Source organism: Meles meles, chromosome 18 (genome assembly GCF_922984935.1).
Source record: "Meles meles chromosome 18, mMelMel3.1 paternal haplotype, whole genome shotgun sequence".
In the NCBI taxonomy this organism is placed as follows: domain Eukaryota; kingdom Metazoa; phylum Chordata; class Mammalia; order Carnivora; family Mustelidae; genus Meles; species Meles meles.
Window position 1 is genome coordinate 42,563,434 of NC_060083.1, and position 16,095 is coordinate 42,579,528.

The window sequence follows — 16,095 nt, forward strand, 5'->3', positions numbered from 1 at the left end:
TTGGTACACTGCAGTGATAAAAAGCAGGTCCACGGGGCACCTGGGTGGCTCAGTGGGCTGGGCCTCTGCCTTCGGCTTGGGTCATGATCTCAGGGTCCTGGGATTTGAGCCCCGCTTCGGGCTCTCTGCTCAGTGGAGAGCCTGCTCCCCCCCCCCCGCCTGCCTACTGTGATCTCTCTCTCTGTCAAATAAATAAATAAAATCTTAAAAAAGAAAAAAAAAGAAAGCAGGTCCATGCGGTATGGTGAGCAAGGAGGAGATACAATGAACATGAAGTTGAAGAACTGGGAGTTTGAGTCTACCATCTCCCTGACCAATCAGCCCATCTTTAGACATGCAGGACCGCATACCTGAAAATCTTTACCTTCACACCCACTGATCCCTATGCCTGGAATGTGTTCCCTGCCTTCTCTGACTGGTAATAAAATTCTACTCATCCTTCAAGGCCCAGTTCAAAACTACTTACGAAACCTTCTCCCATTCTTCGCAGGAGTTAATCACTCCCTGTTTGACCTCTCACAGCACATATGTCCCCATGGCACTAATTACATGCTGACTTTATCTCAGCTAGCTGTTTACATGCCAGTCTGCCCACCACACAGAGAGTGCCCTGAGAAGACAGGCTCTTAGTCACCTCTGTAACCATCTGATGGTGCCTAGCCCACAGCAGGTTCTCAGTGAACGCTGTGACACTGACTAGTGGGTGCTGCCCAGCACTACTCATGGCAGAACAGAAGGAAAACGAAAATAAAACAGCTTATCATTTATCACGTCTTCGCATTTGTTACTTGATTTGAGCCCTCCAACAACTCTATGAAACAGCCGAAACAGGCACTATGCCCCATTTTACAGATAGGGCAGCTGAAGCCCATGGGCACACAGCAAGTGAGTAGTGAGAACTAAATCCCGATCCTGTCCCTTACTTTGTAGTCAACTCAAGGAAGGATGAGAGACGCAAAGAGCATTTTGAGGATATAAGGCAATGGGGTTAGCTATAGTGAAAAAGAGCTTTCGTTAGTGGACTAGGAAGAGATCCTTATTCAGCTGGGAAGGAGTTAACAGCAGGCCCACCAGGGAGGGCACAGTATTCCCCTCCCGAACCCAAGCGGCTGGAAGAGTCAGCAGCACCGTCCCCCAGCCCTGGAAGCTAGGGACCCCCGCCCGCGGAAGAGACGGGTATTAGGGTCAGGTGTCTAAGATGACGTTAAGGATGACTTGTTAGCTAGGGCCTGCCTCTCTGTTGCTATGACAACAGGAGCTTGACTACTGGGCCTTGCAGGGTTGACTCAGGCGGGTCCTTCGTTGACTCTAAATTAGGGAAGGACTTTTATGGGGTGGGTGTCTGCGCGCCCGTGCGCGCGGTAAAATAAAGACGGGAAAGGTATATTCAAGACTCTAGCTCATTCTCACAACACGTTAGCTACACCTGCTCAATTTTAAAAGACTCGATGCGTAGGCCATACCCCAGACCAATTATATCAGAATCTCTAGGCTTCAATATCTGTTTGAGTCTTCGCCGATGACTCCAATTGCAGCCAAAGTTACAAACCCCGCTATTAGAAGGCAGGCGGAATCCTTAGCGACCTTCCCAAGATGGCGGCTACCTTACGGCTTCCGGCTTTACGAGCGCCGGCAGGGGGCGGGCTTTCCAGGAGCGCATGCGTGTCGTTCTCCTCGCTCCCCGCTCCCTCCTCCTCGCTCCCCCGCCTCCATTTTGTTCGCGGACGCTGGGGACGGTGGGAGCAGATCCATTTCCGGGTTGGCAAAAGGGGCGGCGGCGGCGAGAGAGGGAGATTGCCGGGGAGCGAGCTGGACGGGACGAAGCCGGAGCGGAGGTGGGGGAGGATTCGCTCCCGGGGCTGCTGCGGCCAGGTCGGAAAGAGGCAGAGGAGGCTGGGTACGTCGCTGAGGTGATTTGTGGACCTGAGTGGGAGGGAGAGCCGCGGGAGGGGGGATTGGGGCGGGGCTTGGAGAGAGGGGGATATTGGGGGAGGGGCCTGAGGGAGAGAGGGGTCCTGGGGGCGGGGTCTGAAGGGTGAATGGAACGGGGGGGCTGGGTCTGAAGAGCCTGGAGTGGGGCGTGGGGAACCTAAGTGGGGAGGAGTGGTCGGGAATTGGTGTGGGGCGAGCCCTGACTGAAAATGGGAAGAAAGGTTATTGAAAGACAGGAAATAAGGGATCCTGAAGGGTTGGGTAAGGTGAGTAAGACGGCAACTCGGAGTGAGGGACAAGTAGCCGTGTGCAAAAAGGGAGATGGGGAGGGAGGACCTGTTGTGGACAGGTAATTAACAGGATGCTCTGGGTGAGGAGGCCCCTGTGACATTTTGGGGATTGAGCTGAGTGAAAACCAATGGCTCAGAGGATGATTCGGGAAACTGCTTACCGTTGAGGGAATCCAGAGAGCGTTGGTTGAGAAGGAATCAGAGTTGAGCTAAAGGTTGGATTGAGAAGTGCTGAGTTGCTCATGGGAGCAGCCTAGAGTTGAGGGTTCAGATTGGAGTGGTGTGAAGTGAGGGGAGATGGATATCTTAAAGTCTCCGAGGTGAGCAGTGTGTGGTGTTGAGTTACCGATCAAGAGGAAAATTCTTAGAACACATGGGTGAGGAGCTGGAAGAAGCTGGTGTGTGCTGGAATTCATATTTTTAAAGGGATTTGAACAATCTGTTACTGCTTTGGACTCCCTCCCCCACCCCCACCCCTAGGAGCCACCAGCTTCTTCATGGTGTTATTTTTGCCTTACTGTTTTTTGGATGACTTACTGAAAGTTTTTACTAACCTTTTTCTCCTCTTACAAACCAAAAGAGAACCTCAGGGAATAAGGACTGTTCTAGTATACCTATGGATTTACTAAGTAACTTTTTTTTTTTTTTAAGATTTATTTATTTATTTGGCAGACAGAGATCACAAGTAGGCAGAGAGGCAGGCAGAGAGAGAGGGAAGCAGGCTCCCCGCTGAGCAGAGAGCCCGATGCTGAGCTCCATTCCTGGACCCTGAGATCATGACCTGAGCTGAATGCAGAGGCTTTACCCACTGAGCCACCCAGGCGCCCCTTACTGAGTAGCTTTGAGGCAGGTCATTAAACTGTCCCCTCTCTCTTTTTTTTTTTTTTCTCCTTTGAAAGACAGGATTGGTTCCTCTGCCTCTAAAAGATTTTGTTAACTAAATGGGATCTTTAAAGTGGTTGCAAAGAAGTGGTCTTTGAGAACATGATTGAAGTATTGATATTTAGAAGACGTGTGTGTCTCAATTTCTTCTTCTCAGCCTTGCTGCATATGTTCTGCCAGGGAATAGATGATTTTTGATTTTTTTAAAAAAAGATTTTATTTATTTATTTGTTAGAGAGACACAGCGAGAGAGGGAACACAAGCAGGGGGAGTGAGAGAGGGAGAAGCAGGCCCCCTGCCGAGCAAGGAGCCCAGTGTAGGGCTCCATCCCAGGACCCCGGACCTGAGCGGAAGGCAGACGCTTAACAACTGAGCCACGGAGGCGACTCTAGATGATTTTTGATTTGATACATGTTCAGTTTTGTAACTTTTCTCAAAGTAAACTTTTAGTAGCCCCAGATTTCATATTATTGTGTTACATTGTATTGACTCTCATTCAGATGGAGATAGGCAAGTTAGAGCTGGCGCTGAATGAGGTTGATTGATGTGAGAGAATGCAGTGTTTTATTTTACTTTTGCCAAACACTGACTTTTCTCATGAACCCTGAGAAGTCACTGGAAAATCATATTCTAGACATATTCAGTGAAAAATTGTATTCTAGAAAAATCATATTCAAGACACTGAAAATTATATTCTAAATATTCTAATTCTTTTTCTTTGGCCCAGGCACATCGGCCTCATTGCCAGGTGGTGGGGAGCAGTGAGTTTTAGCTTCTTTCTTTTTTCTTTTTTTTTTTTTTAAAGATTTTATTTATTTATTTGACAGAGAGAGGTCACAAGTAGGCAGAGAGGCAGGCAGAGAGAGAAGGGGAAGCAGGCTCCCTGCCAAGCAGAGAGCCCGATGTGGGGCTCGATCCCAGGACCCTGAGATCATGACCTGAGCTGAAGGCAGAGGCTTAACCCACTGAGCCACCCAGGCGCCCTAACTTCTTTCTTTCTTTTTTTTTTTTTTTAAAGATTTTATTTATTTATTTGACTGAGATCACAAGTAGGCTGAGAGGCAGGAGAGAGACGGGGAAGCAGAGTCCTCGCTGAGCAAAGGCCCTGAAGATCATGACCCAAGCCGAGGCAGAGGCTTAACCCACTGAGCCACCCAGGCTCCCAACTTCTTTATTGTTAATATTTTGAAATCTTGGCTATTCCAACTTTTTCTTTGGGCATAATATTCTAAACACTTTGCCCGTAGGTGGACTTATTTAATTTAGCTTAGAAGAAGTGTTCCTGGAAGTCTTGGCATTTCTGAGGTCTGACGTGGATTTGCTTAGGAGGGGGCAGTTTCCAGTTCTACCTCATACTTGATATGAGAGTAGTGTTTACTTCAGTTGGTACTGATTAGTTATGTGATGTCAGCACAAAGGGGAAATGCAGGGGAAGGTGGAAGGTGGTGAGAACAGTGGCTTTTCCAGGTTCTGTTAATGACTTTTAAGAGAGAAGAGAGAAATCCTGTTCCTCTTGAAGAGAAATTTGTCAGATGTTCTTTCTTGACCTCTTCTTTGGGAGAGTAATGTAGTGTACTTGCTTCTGTTTTTCTGTTGCTCTGAAGTGATTCTGAAAATCATGGGCCGCTGGTTCAGACTGTTTCAACAAACCCTAGTCTTCCTAACCCCAGCAAGAGCAGGAAGGGCTTCAGGCTATAAAGTATATACTCTATACTTATTTGGGGGTAAAAACCTGCTTAATATTTTGCTCTTATTCAACCACAAGATCTCTTTTTGGTTTGTTTTTCAGAGGGTTTGGAAATAAGTTATGGGGGCTTAGAGGTCTGGGCAGGCTTTTGGTTTAGCCTACTTCTTTAACATAGGATTTTCCATTTTTCCTATCCTGTCACATTTTTTCCATTGATCTATTTGAGCCAGTCCTAGGTGGAAAACGGCAAATTACATATTTCCCCCCTCCTTTTTAGCCTCTGGTGGACATGTTGTCTCTGTCACAGTTTGATACCTCCAAAGTGAAAGGATTCTTGACTGCTTCAAATTGGGAGGGTGACAGAAGCTGAGCCGGGTTTTCTGGGCAAGAGAATGGATTCTGTCAGAGCAAAGAATAGTTGCAGAGACACAAACTGGGACCTTAAGCTGTGACTAACATTTTGGCAACATGCTTCCCTTTGCCAAATAACTTCTTTTCTTCTCGAGTGTGATTGTTGATCTCCTTCTCAAAGTAGTCTCTTGTTGCTACTGTTCTCCACACAGCTCCGGAGCAGAAGTTGGCAGAGTTCCGGTTGACCGACTGTCTCTTGAGGGATATGCCCCGGATTAGAGTAGATGGGGTGTTCCATGTCAAAATGAGGTTCATTGGCAGATCCTGAGAGCTGCTGTGCAAGAAAATAGAGGCAGTACTCTTTTCTGAATGTTCTTGCACCCCTTTATCCTTTTTGTAAATTCAAACCTGTTTCTTATTCATCTGCTGATTAAATGCAGAATCCTTGCCTTTGCCTAGCTTTCAAAATCCACGCCATTGAGGAAAAGAGAAAGAAAGAATTTCCCACATGTTTTTGTTCCACTCTCACTCCCAAGCCTTTTAGCCTAGGGACCCACAGGCTAAACTCATAAGCACTTCTTGGTATTATTATAGAGGGTATTTTATTGTGTTTTTTATATTTAGAGAGAGAGTGCGCATGAGTGGGAAGGGGCAGAGGGAGAAAATCAAGCAGACTCCACACAGCGCGCTGGACCCATTGTGGGACTCGATTTCACAGGCTTGAGATCATGACCTGAGCCAAAATCAAGAGTCGAACACTTAACTGGCTGTGCGGTCCAGGTGCCCTGTAGAGGGGTATTTTGAAATGCTGAATAGAACTTTACGGAGATGGGTACCTAGGTGGCTCAGTCAGTTGAGTGTCCAACTTTTAATCTCAGGATTGTGAGTTCTAGCCTTGCGTTGGTCTCTGTGCTAGGTATCGAGCCTATTTTAAAAAAAGAGAACTTTATGGAGAAAAACAGTGTTAGTAGGGAAAACAAGTGATTCACTTGCTAGTGTCTGTGTCAGTCTTAGATCTCTCAAGATTTTGGCTTAACATGCAGAAAGAGCATTTGGAAGCAAGTAAGTTATCGAATTTGAGAGCCAGGAATTGGCTCCTAATTTGCCATATAACATGGCAAAGTTATAACAATTTAGAATGGCTATACTAAGTACTTGGTTCTACTTAGTAAATGCCTTTTCAGTGTGTTCTACTTAGTAAATTTTTCATTTTTAAGGGATAATTAGCTGAAGATAACTTTGTCTCCAGTAGGTCTTGGGATGGATTATGAAGATCATTTCTTGCAGTCCGTGGCAGTAGCCCTTGTAACATTGGAGATAACCCCAAAACAAATCTCTGTGGAGGCTCTGGATTCAGCTTCCTTCTGCCATCGTTAGCCCAGAGTATTCTGTTCTCCAATTCGGGTTTGGGAAACTAACAGGTTCAGATCCAAAGGTTTTGACTCTGATCCAGGGGTTTGACTGTGGTAACAAACAGGATTATTTGGAGTTGTGTTTAATCTTGTCTCAGATATTTCTTTACTGAAGAATGTCTTGAAGTTTGGCAAATCTGTATATCTGAGGAATGTGTATTGATTTCCTCACCTTTCTTACAATTGGTTTTCAAATAAATTTTTAGTTTTTTGAACTTTGTGGATTCAGATTAAGCTCCATTTAGATTTTGAGGCCCTCTCTGAAAATAATTCGGTTTTAGTCAGTGTTTGTGATACTTCTTCAGTACAAATTCGTCGACCTACTTTGTAAGCTTATAAAAATGCTGAATTCAATAAACCCTTTTTTTCTCCCAATAATCCCCTCTGACTATGAAAACATTCTCCATATGTCCAGATTGGGACAATTAGTTGCAAAAGAAAGGTGGAAATTTTCTTCTCAAGTGATATCTAGTATGGGACAGGTTTTCTGAGATTTCTGGATAAGTGAGTTTTCCTTCTGTCTACTTCCTCCTCCCAGTTGGTGCTCAGCTAACAGGCAGGATCACAAAGTCATTTAAACGCCATCACTGTCTTAGAGATAAGGATAGGACTGTCTTTAGCAAATTTTATTTATTTATTGTACAAAAAGCCTTATTTTATTTTTAGTAATGTCTACACCCAATGTGGGCTCAAACTCATGAACCTGAGATTAAGAGTAGTGCACCTTTACCAACTGAGCCAGCCAAGGTGCCCCTGGCAAATTTTTTTAAGTGGATAATACATTCACATGGTTCAGAATTTGAAAGTTAAAGAACGCATACTGAATAGTCTATCTTTTCTGCTTGTGTATTTATCAGTCTAGTTTGTCTTCTCAGGGGCAGCTGATGTGTTCAGTTTCTTAAGATCCTTTCCAGAGGTAATATGTTCATGTAAGGTGTGTATATGTGTGTGTGTGTGTACACATTTCTTGTTTTTTCTTATGAACAAGTATAGCACACTGTTAGTACTACCAGCATTTTTTAAAAACTTGCTTTGACAGTCATTCCATATAAACAGTAAGGAGATTTTGGCACCTGCCCTATATTGGTAGACATTTTAAATATTTCCAGTCTTATACTATTACCAAATTATGCTCCAGTGAATAACCATATATATTTGTCCCTTAGCATGAGTGACTCTATCTGTAGGGTAAATTATAAGTAGAATTGCCAAAGCTGATGTGTTTTTAGCCCTGTTACTCATTTATTGCCAAGAATTTTTGAGTTCTACTTTGTGGCAAGCACTGTCCTTCATCAGTGAACAGAACTGACTCAGCCCTTGCACTCGCGCAGCTATATGGTCTGGTGGGGAAGATGTCCATTAAACAATAATTAATTACTGCTGCTGTAAATCCTGTGGAAACAGCTAATGGGAAGCCTAACGAGGCTGATTGAGAAACAGGGCAATGAGGGAATGTCCTTAAGGAATTGACGTTTAAGGTTGAAACCTAAAGTAAGGGGGGCAGACCAAAGAGTGTTGCAGATGGAGAGCATGGTATAGGTGAAGGTCCAGAGGAGGGAAAGAACATGGCTGTTTTGAAGAATTGAAGGAAGTAAGTTCCAGTGTGTCTGGAGCTTGGGGAATGAGAAGCAGAGAGGAGGTAAGGCTTCAGGGCTGAGAGGTCTTCAAAAAAAACCACGTAAATAACAGTGAAATTTGAACCAGTCTTTACAGGAGATTTTTTTTTAATATTAGCATATAATGTGTTACTGGTTTTAGGGGCACATGTCTGTGCTTCATTAATCTTACTCAATACACAGCACTTACCACCACGCATACCCTCCCCATTGTCCATCACCCAGCCATTCCATCCTTCCTCCCCTCCAGCAACCCTTAGTTTGTTTCCTGAGATTAAGAGTCTCTAATGGTTTGTAGGAGGGATATTTTTTGTCAGGTCTTTTCACAGATACTAATTTACTAGTGTTAATGCTGCAATCATCAGTATCATAAAGAAATCTGATGCCTGTATAATGGAACATTTTTTTTTAAAGATTTTATTTATTTATTTGACAGAAAGAGAAAGATCACAAGTAGCAGAGAGGCAGGGGGGAAGCAGGCTCCCTGCTAAGCAGAGAGCCCGATGTGGGGCTCGATCCCAGGACCCTGAGATCATGACCCGAGCCGAAGGCAGTGGCTTAACCCACTGAGCCACCGAGGTGCTCCACAATGGAACATTTTTAAGAACTTTTTTGGGGTGGCTGGGTGATGGACATTAGGGAGGGTATGTGCTATGGTGAGCGCTGTGAATTGTGTTAGGCTGATGAGTCACAGACCTGTACCCTGAAACCAATAATACATTATATATTAATTAAAAATAAAATAAATGGAGGGGGAGGAAAGAACTTTCTTGAATAAAGGCTATTCTTTTATTTATTTTTAAAGATTTTATTTATTTATTTGACAGAGATCCCAAGTAGGCAGAGAGGCAGGTGGTGGGGGGGAAGCAGACTCCTCGCTGAGTGGAGAGCCTGATGCGGGGCTAGATCCTGGGATCATGACCTGAGCTGAAGGCAGAGGCTTTAACCCACTGAGCCACCCAGGCGTCCCAAGGCTATTCTTTTAGTCTTGATTTCTTTTAGGTCCAGCATATTAAATTTGCGTGGCTGGGTTAAATCTTAAAATTTTATGAATCTTGGAAATTGGTTTGGAGGTTAGTGATTATTGGGGAGCCACTCTGAGATCCTGGGGGATGATGAGTCTTTGGCCATACTACCCTGAACGCACCCAGTTTTGTCAGATTATGGGGGATGATGAGATGGTTAGTTTGCCAGACCTGCTATTTAGGAACAGAAAACCTATTTACCTCTTGAGAATATTGACTGTTTTTTGTAAGCCTCATACGGCTACAGAGAGAGCACAGATGTTCTCATTATGAACTGGTGGCTATAATACTTTGTTGTACTCGTCATCTAGGCCATATGTCTTAATGTGATGCATAACTCTTGTTGGACATGCAAATGAATCAGTAGCCCAAAGGCCATTATAACTCTGAATATATGAAAGCATTTTTATCTGCAAGTGTATTGATTTTTGTTCAGAAATCACAGTACTCTTGCTCAAAGCCCAGATGGCCCTGTTTGATTTAGTACCTTTCTTGTGTAATTGGATCAGCTTGCCCTGTTTTCATAACTTAAAGTAGAATCTTGGTTCAGCAGCCCAACACTAGTGAGCAAGGAATGAAAATGTGCAAATTTTCTAGCATTTCAGCTAGAAACATCTGTGTATCTGCTGGCTTAAGGGCATTAGAGCAGGAGAAGAGACTCCTCAACAATGAAAGTGACAGCTTTGTTATTAGATTATCTGTGGTGAGTTGGGACTTAATATATTATCTTTGAAATGAGGTGTGACACTTCTCTCCATGTGAAGTCTGGATCAGCATTTTATGGAGCATCTGTTTAAGTTTTCTTTCAGGCCTTTTCTAATGGAGACTGTCATCACTGGATTTGCCTTACTTCTGACTGTTCTCTGTATAGGCTTTTCCACTTGTCTGGTTGGGGTGTGCGGAATGAAGGCTGGCACATGGAAGCTGAGGCCTGGTCACATAAGACCCGGCTGCCCTACAGTGAGAAGAGCCGTTTTTGTCATCAGTAACTCAGTTTCAGCCTCCCTTGTAAGCAGCCTTTTAATCTAATTAAGTTTCTTTAAAACAAACAAATGGTTTCTTAGAACTTCTAAAGATATTTTTTGACCACAGATGTTGGTTGTTTTTGTTTTTCAGTTAGTTGTGTCAAATTGAAAACAAAACCTAAAAAAGGAGCTAAGGTAATTGATTTTAAGGTCTGTCTTTATGTTTTTGTGCCTACGTTTGAAGTTAATTTTGGTCACAATTTCTTATAGTGGCCTGGAAGTTCCTCACATATCTGACATGTGGTAGAGTAAACTCTGTGGTGGTGAATGTTGTTAGGTGACACCAGGCTGTAGCAGAGATTGAGGTCACATTAGGCACCCTGCTTTCATTAGAGTTGAATTGGAGGCACAGGTTCCAGAATTAAGCATAATGGCCTTTTAATTATTTTGGTTGGTTTGGGATTTTCTGCTGTTCTTAGTTACACTGGTAACAGATCCAGTACAGACCTTATGTTTTGGAATTGTGGTCAGTCTGAGGTTTGGTTTTGCTTATATAGTGTTAGGATTTTTGGGGTTTTAGTAATTAAATTAAATGTTTGGATTTTTTAATTTTCACAGTAAGAATACATAATTTAAACAGTCAATAGTACTAGGAGACTGATTAAAAGAAAAAAATAGCTGCTCCATCTTTCATTAATTGTCCCCAGTAATTTTTAGTACTTTTTTTTTCTGATGCATATTATTTCCATATTTTTACATAGTATGCTTATACTATACTTACACAGTATGCTTATACTGTTATTTCTTGGTCTTTCCAGTCTTAGGTATTATCTGTTGAATTTCTACGGTGGAAGATGATTTTGCATTTTTTTTTAAGATTTTTTTTATAAAGATTTATGTATTTACTACTTGTGCTGTCAAATAAATAAAATCTTAAAAAAAAAGTCGGATGCTTAATAAAGATTTATGTATTTATATTTTATATAGCAAGAGAGGGCACACACATGTGCAAGTCGTGACGGGGAAGGGCAGAGGGAGAGTGGGAGAAGCAGACTCTGTATTGAGTGTGGAGCTCAACACAGGGCTTGATCCCATGACCCATGAGGTCATGACCCAAGCTGAAATCAAGAGAGAGTGCCTGACAGAGCCACCCAGGTGCCGCAAAGATTTTTTTATTTTTAAGTAATCTCTACACCCAGTGTGAGGCTCAGACTCAACCCTGAGATCAAGAGTCACATGCTTTACCAACTGAGCCAGCCAGGTGCCCCTGATTTTGCATTCTTACACTCAACCCTACCCTTGACCCTTCCTGCTGTCTTCCTAATACAGATCCATCACAGTTTTGATTACATCAACATTTTGTATGTTTTTATATTATATATCAGAGTTCAGTCAGAAAACCAGTCTTTTTTTTTTTAAGATTTTATTTATTTGACAGAGATTGCAAGTAGGCAGAGAGGTAGGCAGAGAGAGAGGAAGAACCATGTTCCCTGCCGAGCAGAGAGCCCGATGTGGGACTTGATCCCAGGACCCTGAGATCATGACCTGAGCCAAAGGCAGAGGCTCAACCCACTGAGCCACCCAGGTGCCGAAAGCAAACTATTCTTGATATTTCAAAGAGGATATTAGATACTGACAAAATTATTGGAAGGCCGTGGAAACACCACCTTGCGGGAATTCTAAGAAACTGCTGCTATTAATAATCTTGGCTGTCCAGGCGCCTGGGTGGCTCAGTCGGTTAAGCGTCTGCCTTCTGCTCAGGTCATGATCCCAGCATCCTGGGATCAAGCCCCGAATCGGGCTCCTTACTTAGCAGGAAGCCTGCTTCTCAACCTCTCCCAGTACCCTGTTTGTGTTCCCTCTCTCACTGTGTGTCTCTCTCTGTCAAATAAATAAAATAAAATCTTTAAAAAAAAAAATGTAATCTTGACTGTCTTAAATACCAAAGTAGGCAATTTGTAGAATATTGGAAACCTGCAAAACCACATATCTGTCATCTGCTAGAGGCCACGCACTTGCTTATAGCTGCTAGAAGAGTGATAATGGCATATACCTTTCTTACATCTTCTAGGTCTTGAGTGAGTGACTCTGTACTATGGAATTTAAACCACAACCTCATTGACACAGCATTCTGGGAAATGCAGTTTTCCAGGTTTTCGGTCTCCCCTTCTGTCCCCCATGAGCCAGAAGTGGGATAGAGATAAATGTAGCCTAAAGAAGAAAAATTAACATCCAATACAATATCTGTCTGTACTGTGATTATACTGTATTTCCTTATATATTTTCCTTTTAAATAATCACCTTTCTTTCTTACTCTTTTTTTCTTCCTTCCTTCTGCTTGATTTATTGAATATCAATCAATAATTCATCCCTAAACTCTGACAAAAGTATAAATCTCTTTTCAGTACAAATACTTTAATGGAGCTTCTTTGGGAGGCTTTATGAAAAGGTTCCATTGGAGGGGGTGCATTTTGGGGGGCCTTGCGTGTTTTTGCCTGCACATTGGTTGGACGTTTGACTAGATATAAAATGTTATATTGGGGGGCGCCTGGGTGGCTCAATGGGTTAAAGCCTCTGCCTTCGGCTCGGGATTGAGCCCCGCATCAGGCTCTCTGCTCAGCAGGGAGCCTGCTTCCTCCTCTCTCTCTCTGCCTGCCTCTCTGCCTACTTGTAATCTCTATCTGTGAAATAAATAAATAAAATCTTAAAAAAAAAGTGTTATATTGGTGATGGCATTTCTTTAAATTTTTTTTTTTTTAAGATTTTTTTTATTTTATTTATTTGACAGAGAGAGATCACAAGTAGACAGAGAGGCAGGCAGAGAGAGAGAGAGGGAAGCAGGCTCCCTGTTGAGCAGAGAACCCGATGCGGGACTCGATCCCAGGACCCTGAGATCATGACCTGAGCCGAAGGCAGCGACTTAACCCACTGAGCCACCCAGGCGCCCCAAGTGATGGCATTTCTTTGGAAATTTTAAGCCTCGTTTTGTGGTCTTCTAACTTTTAATAGTAGTATTATGAAGTCTGATTTTATTCTGATTCTGGATTCTTTGTATGGAATTTGTTTTTTCTTTGAAAGATTTTAGGGTGTTGTCTTTACCCCAGGTATTCTGAAATACAGTGATATGTGACTGTGTACCTTCCTGTGACTATTCTAAAATTCATCATGCTTGGCATTCAGTGGGCCTTTCTGAAGCTGATTTTGATTTTCTTGTATTATATATATATATATATATATATATATATTTTAAAGATTTTATTTATTTATTTGACATAGAGAGATCACAAGTAGAGAGGCAGGCAGAGAGAGAGAGAGAGGGAAGCAGGCTCCCCGCTAAGCAGGGAGCCCGAAGCGGGACTCGATCCCAGGACCCTGAGATCATGACCTGAGCCGAAGGCAGCGGCTTAACCCACTGAGCCACCCAGGTGCCCCTTGTATTATATTTTTGATAATGTATTTTTTTGATGGTTCTCTCCTTTGTCTTTCTGGGAAACCTTGTTATCCAGATGGTAAAATTCCTACACTGATTCTCTTTATTTTGTTTTTTTCCCCCTCATGGTTTTGTCTTTTTTTTTTTTCCCCTCATTCTGTTTTCAGATATTCTGAGCTTTTTCTTCTAGCTCTTCTGTTGTACTTTTAATATTTGCTATTGATGTTTTAAATTTCCAGGAGCTCTTTTTGTTCTCAGAACTTTAAGATTTTTACACGTTGGTAGAAATTGTTTTGTTTACTTTGATTCCTATCTTTCCTGTTAGAGATTTTCTTCAAATGTCTGGTAATTTTTGGCTGTCTACTTTCGAGAATGAGGCACTCATAAGCTCTGAGTGTGGAGCCCTGGCTCATCAAGTGGTAGGCCTCACTGTAGGGTGTATTGGCAGCTGGTCGTTCTCCCTGGAGAGGACTCGTCCAGTCTCCTGCCTAGAGAAGACAAGCCCAGCAGAAGGTGTTTTGGAGCCAAGTGGGGGAACAGAGCTGGGGAGGGAAGAGGTCTCATCAGTGAGTAGATAGACGTTCATTCGATCTCCCTATTTTCAGTATGGTACTCCTGCCCTAGGCTGTAACTGCTCACTTGGTTCAAAGGCCCTCTGCCTGGCAGCATGGGCAAGGGGAAGAGGAGATCTCTTTCTTATATAAACTTTCAGTCAGTTCTGCTGTTTTAGCCCCTCCGACCGCACTTTGTTCAGAGGTACCAGGTGCCTTCAGTTTCTGAGTTTTTTTTCTGAGTTTCTGTGGTGGGAATTTACTTTGTGCTGCAAGCGTTTAACTTTTTCCTTTCTGTGAGGTTACTTGTCACTAGTGCATGTGCCTTCCAGCTTCCAAAATTTTGTTGACATCTTTCTGCTCTTGCATCCTTTTCCTCCTCCCTTCCTCCCTCTTTTTTCCTTTCTTTTTCTTTCCTTTTTAAGGCTTATGCCTTTAAAAACTTCCCTTTGCTGTCATTTTAATGGTGTTTCATGAGGGAACACTGATTAATGCCTGCCGCACATTTATGTTTAACCAGTATATTCATCAGCTTCTCCTTGCTGCTCTCCATTCAGTCACAGTAGCCTCGGTGTAATTGAGTACTAATACTCCAAAACAATGTTTTTCAGACTTCCCTAACACCAAGAATTAATTAAGGTGCTTGTGAATATGCAGATCTCTCTGCTGGAAGATTTCTGATTTTAGTAGGTCTGGATTAGGGCCCAGGCATGCGTGCATGGTTTTGTTTTTTTTTTTTTTAAGATTTTATTTATTTATTTGACAGAGGGAGATTATAAGTAGATAGAGAGGAGGCAGAGAGAGAGAGGGAAGCAGGCTCCCCGCTGAGCAGAGAGCCCGATGTGGGACTCGATCCCAGGACCCCGAGATCATGACCTGAGCCGAAGGCAGCGGCTTAACCCACTGAGCCACCCAGGCGCCCCGTGTGTGTTTTAAACAGATGCCCTAAGATGTGTCTTATCTTCAGGCAAGTTTGGAAACTGTTTTAGCAGGGTTTTCTAAACCTTTATTGCTCCCAAGTCTCTGAGGCAAACTCCTCAGGCTCTACCTAATATTGCTTTTGTATTCAGACTGTGTTTTAGTCTGTCTGGCTTTGGTCTGGATTTCTAAATTAGAGTGTGTGTCCTTCATCTGATTAACTCCCCTATTCTCTGGTTAAATGCTGGCTGATGGTAATAACTTTGGCCTTATGTGACCTCTGTTTTTTTTTTTTTTTAAGCCACCACTTCTAGACCCATTGCGTGGTTACTTGGTTCCTGGCCTGTGTGGGTGGGGAGGAAATATTAGTTATGAACATTGAGCTACTCTCTGCATCATTTCACCGTCCAAATCCAAGAATCTGTTAAATTTTTTTGGTGAAGTAGAAAATTGACTCGGGCTTTGAAAACAGATGTACTAATTATCTGCCTAGGATTTATGCAGCATCATTTTTGGTGATATTAAAGGTGTGATTTGAAGTTTCTTTTTAACTTTCATAATATGAAAGGGCACATTCTCTTCTTTTTGTATTATGGATCCCTAAGGCCCAGAAAAGCAAAATGGTGTACCTTTTACTACCCTTCTTGTAAGGCATCTGGAAATGAGGTGTTCGCAGCTTCTCCTTGGTTGCTGTGAGTTGTGTGGCAGTCAGGAACCAAATAGTACATGTCTTATAATGTTGTAGAGGCCAAGTGTAGGATCCTACTTCTTAGTTCTTGGAAATCTTGTGGTTGTTACAGCTGAAATTTAGCCTGAGGAAGCCATGTTGGCCCTGACATAGAGCTGATTTCCATTCTAAGGTGAACAGCTCCATAGAAATAGCTCTAATATGTTTTTGCAAATTCCTTTGAAACAGTTTTCATGAATGAAGTCACAAAAACAGTGAGAAATCTAAAGTGTTACTATCTCACAGATTATTGATTACTGGCTATGTTATGAAGCACTCCTTTGAACTGTTACTAACTTACTGCAGTTG

The 16,095-nt window shown here is 42.8% G+C and overlaps 1 protein-coding gene across 2 annotated transcripts in view; it reads left to right on the forward strand.

The window, feature by feature from the left end:
* Window positions 1-1,718: 1,718 nt before the first annotated feature.
* WIPF2 (WAS/WASL interacting protein family member 2) overlaps window positions 1,719-16,095 on the forward strand; it is a 49,226-nt gene continuing 34,849 nt past the window's right edge. Inside the window, exon 1 of one of the 2 annotated variants that reach the window (XM_045985127.1) lies at window positions 1,719-1,897. The gene's annotated coding sequence lies outside the window, so the exon portion shown is untranslated. Of the gene's footprint in view, window positions 1,898-10,069; window positions 10,204-16,095 lie in introns of those variants that run through there. The other variant, XM_045985129.1, reaches the window with a different exon arrangement.